This window comes from Adiantum capillus-veneris, chromosome 29 (assembly GCF_014529385.1).
Source record: "Adiantum capillus-veneris isolate H3 chromosome 29, ASM1452938v2, whole genome shotgun sequence".
Classification (NCBI taxonomy): Eukaryota; Viridiplantae; Streptophyta; class Polypodiopsida; order Polypodiales; family Pteridaceae; genus Adiantum; species Adiantum capillus-veneris.
Window position 1 is genome coordinate 112,252,245 of NC_140959.1, and position 4,589 is coordinate 112,256,833.

The window sequence follows — 4,589 nt, forward strand, 5'->3', positions numbered from 1 at the left end:
CAGTTGGTTGGTTCAACAAATCTCTCTCTCTCTCTCTCTCTCTCTCTCTCGCTCTCTCTCTCTCTCTCTCTCTCTCTCTCTCTCTCTCTCCTGCATTCTTTTTTTTTTGGGCAAAACTCACAATTGTGAGTGATCGTATTAGAAAGAGAACATAAAATTACAGATCAATCTCAAGCCCAGGCCGAGCCTTGAGAGGCAGATATTACATCAGACTTTACAACCATAAAGGCTTTGATCGAATGACTTGTGTTGCCCAAATCCAATCATCCAAGTCATGACTTTTACTATTGAGAAATTGGCCACATAAACTTCATTATTGAAGACATGGCAGTTCCTGACCTTCCAGATATTGTACAAGAAGCAAAATCTAACAATTTGGGTACAAATAAGAAGGGAAGGACTCCGAAAGCGTTTTCCTCCAAGAGAAAGATCCTTCTTGAAGAAACCAATGTTCCACGTTCTTTGAATCCATTTGCACACCTTCCCTGCCAAACCTCTTATGGTTGAACATTCCATAAAAAGGTTTGACAGGTCTTCACTAGCCCCCCGATATCCAGAGCATCTATCGGATCCGATACCTCGTGCCTGAATCTTGACGCCCGTCGGCAAGGCTCCCCAAGCACCTTCCATAAAAACACCTTTATGAAGTGGGGCCACTATGGCTTCCAAATGTTTAAGGTGAACTTAATCCACCGAGATTCTGTCCACTGCATCTTCCACTGTTTGTTTAACACTAGGTTGGTAACCTAACAGGACATAAAAGTGTCCTTTCAGGGTTTTGAAGAAAACCTCCAAAACCATAGTAGATCCACTCATTTTGTAAAATCCTTTCATGAGGTTATAGTTCAAGGCCTACTACACATGGAAAAAATAAGAAACTTGTAAAATTTCTCATCTTTTGGTCACACCAAGCCTCCAAAGTTGATGGACCAATGCATTTTCATCAAAACAGCCATTTCTTACATTTTGTTGCATAAAGATAAGATTAGGGATTTTTGTAGGACTTGAGATAAATTCCCTAGTTAACTTCAATGGGTTGGTGATCAGAACATATGATTGCTTCTCACTCACTATTTTTTGTTTTGCCAAAATAAATAGGTACAAAAAAGTTGAATTTTTACCATTCCGCAAACCTATCATCATAGTTTCTATAGCCACGCTCAATAGAGATAATATATGCATGTTTTCTTAGTTCTCTATTGTCCTTTATGTTCATGAGGAGCCATGGAGCATGTCAAAAGAATAATACATCTCTTACCAAGGGGAATCTTGGGGACAAAGATGAAGTGCTAAATACAGCAAACATGAAAAAACTGGGTTCAACATTATGAGTTGTAGAATCCCATAGAAACTATTCAATATCTAGCCAAATTTGATCCTTATGACTAGATATGGTTACTGCCTACAAAATGCATGTAGTTTTCACAAGAAACTAACAATATTGAAAAAGCTATACTTGATATACTGGAATGTTTCGTTTTCTTCTATAATTGAAAAAATCAACCATCGTTGTTTACTATGAAAAATAGGGTATTAGGTGCCCCAAAACTCAAGCAATATTAGCTTTATGTTACAATATGCGACATAGAAAATCAAAAATGCATTTGGATATCATGAAATCCACCAAAAAAATCATAGAAGAGCTAAAATTGGCTAAAAAACAGGATTTGACAATTTTTGTAATTTGGTCATAACTTACAACTTTAATATTTAATTCTCCCTAGAAGCATCAGGACATGTTGAGGCCTACTAAAGATAGTTCTCTAGCATTATAGACCTCACAAACATGAATTCTAGAGTGGTATAGTTGCAAAAAGTTGAAAAAAGCCAAAAACAGGACCCGTTTTTTCACACAGTTTAGGTTGTGAAATGTTGTGCAAGGACAAAGTTAAAGATGGAATTGATATTCCAAAAAAAATGTCGAGTTTTTTTCAGCTCATGAGACAACTTTCTAGATAGATAGCACCTCAAAATCCATTTTGAAACTCTTGACATAATTGAAGGAAAATGGTCACTTAACAGGACATAAAAGTGTCCCATTACCAACCTAGTGTTAAGGGGGTAAACCAGTCGTCCTTGTGCATGAGCTCCGGATATATGATCTTGGTTTGGGTTTTGAAAAAAGAAATATCTTTGGGCCATTTCCAGGCTTTCCACTCAAACGTAGAGTCTTGATTTGGCATTAGACTGTTGTTCAGGCCTTCAAGAACTCTACAGACAAGCATCTTCTCCATGCCATTTAGCTGAAGTTGATCGGCTAAATCTTCAGAAGGTTTCCAGTGCTTGTTGGTTTCATCCCGAAAGTGGATTGGTCATTGGAGGCCTTTATTGTTTAGCTCTCTTGCTATTTCCGTCTAGTAAAGGTTTAAATTAACAACAGTCGCGTTTGACAGCCAAATGGACCAATGCGTAGTGGAGTTCTGAAAGTACCTGGTTAGTTCCCCCAATTCCAAGACCCTAGTGGCACAGTTGCATTTTTGAACCAGCTCTCCCATTAACCCCCCCAATTTCAAAGTAGCCCATCCAGGTGCTAAGAGTTTATCCTGCATCTTGATCTCTTTCCACTGTCCTCCTTTAGAGAAAAGCTTTGATTTGACAATCATATCCTTGGACATGATAGCCCAGGCTTGATCTTGATTTGCTAAAGCAACCACAAACTTGGCACAGAAGGCTTGGACATGCACGACCGGGTTGTGGGTTTCGAGGCCGCCTTGAGAAGCCGGACGAGCAATCAATTCCCATTTTGCCCACTGCCATGGCGAAGAGACTTTGGTGTTGTTCTTCCATAAGAATCTCTTAACAGGCTTCCAGAACTCCTTCGAGTTGCATCTTGCTATTTTGAGGAGAGGACTAGTGAAGGCAATGTAAGGGAGCATGAATGAGTTGATCAATTTTATTCGGCTTGGGAAGGGAAGCAACACAAACTCCCACCTTTTCATTTTTCCTAAAACCTTCTCCAAGACCCACTGAAATCGTTGTTTGTGAGAAACATCTACTCCCAAAGAGGCACCCAAATGTCAAAACATATTTCCTTTAGTGATGACCTCCCCTGACCAGTTTGATGGGTCAAATGTGCCATCTTCCGTAAGAGAGATCGTCTTGACTTCTCAATATTGCACTTCGAACCTGAAGCCACGACAAAAGTGTGCACGATCTCTAATGCCTTCTTGAGAACCTGGGGGCAGGATTTTAGGAAAAGGAGGGAGTCATTTGCAAACATTTTGGCTAGGAGTTGGTCATTGCTTGGCAAAACCAATCCTTGAATATCACCTTGTGCTACAACTGCTTCGAGCATTGTTAAGAGGAGGTGTGAGCCAACTGCAAAAAGGAGCAGGGCCAAGGGCAACCTTGTTTGATCGATCTTTTGGCTTCAAAGGTGCCTACTATTCTTCCATTGAATAGGAGTTCAAAGTGACCACCTACACCCAGAGTGTGTATAAAACGGCAGAGATGCGGACCAAAACCTAGAGTTTTCATGACATCTTCAATGAAATAACCATAAAATTCTATCATATGCCTTGTCTAAATCAAGCTAAAGCAAGAGGCATTCCTGTTTTGAGAAGGAAGCATACTCAATGCCAACCATTGCTACCAAAATGTTGTCATAAATTGACCTTCCCTTAATAAACCCGTGCTGATGGGGAGAGATAACCCTGTCCAGTAGGGGAGCCATTCTAAGAGCAACCGCTTTGGTGATGAATTTATAAGCAAGTGACATCATTGAGATGGGGTGCCAGTGCTTGACATGAGAACAACATACGTGTTTTGGGATGGGTTTAATGAGCCCTCTTTTCACAGAGGGATCCATCCATCCCTTGACAAGTGCTTGGTTAGCCATATACATGATCGGGCCCTTGAGATATTCCCAAAACTCTCTGAAGAATTCAGTGGTGAAACCATCCCAGTCAGGGGACTTCTCTTTGCCAAGAGCTTGTAATGCGTGCGTGCACTTTTCTTCAGAGAAGGCTAACTCAAGGCGAGAGGCCTCGGGTTGGTCAATTTTCTTTTTTACACTCTCGAGTATGATTGCTCTGGCCACATCCACTTCTTGAGAACGGGTCTCAGGTTGGCCAATGATTTGACATAAATGATCCAGCATCATTCGGGCCATATCATCCGGGTCCTGCGTGGTGCACCCCTCCTCGTCTGTGAGTGAGTGAATTGAGCCTCGATTTTTCTTAATTTTACAGGATCTAAAGAAATGTGCTTAATTAGCGCCTTCGGGCTCAAGAAAGATTTCCCTGGATATCAATCTTGCCCTTTCAACCTACTCGAGTTGTTGCTCCGCAAGGCTGGCTTTAGTCTCAAGCCATCGATTGTGGTCGTTGTCGGAGGAAATACCAGAGGCTTTTTTTGAAGTAAGATGACTAACCTCCTCCTAGAGCTACTTTGCTTTGTCCTCACGAGCCCCTTTCACTCGAGGAGGAATCCCAATCCTTGAGCGAGTACTTCCGAGCGGACAAGAAACCGAGCGAGCATAAGCAATGAAAAAGATTAGATCAAGATCTCAGTAGTTACTCTATAGAGTATAGTGTAGCAAAGTAACCATGTTGCATCTCAAATAGTCTCAAAAAAAAGAGCCATAGTCT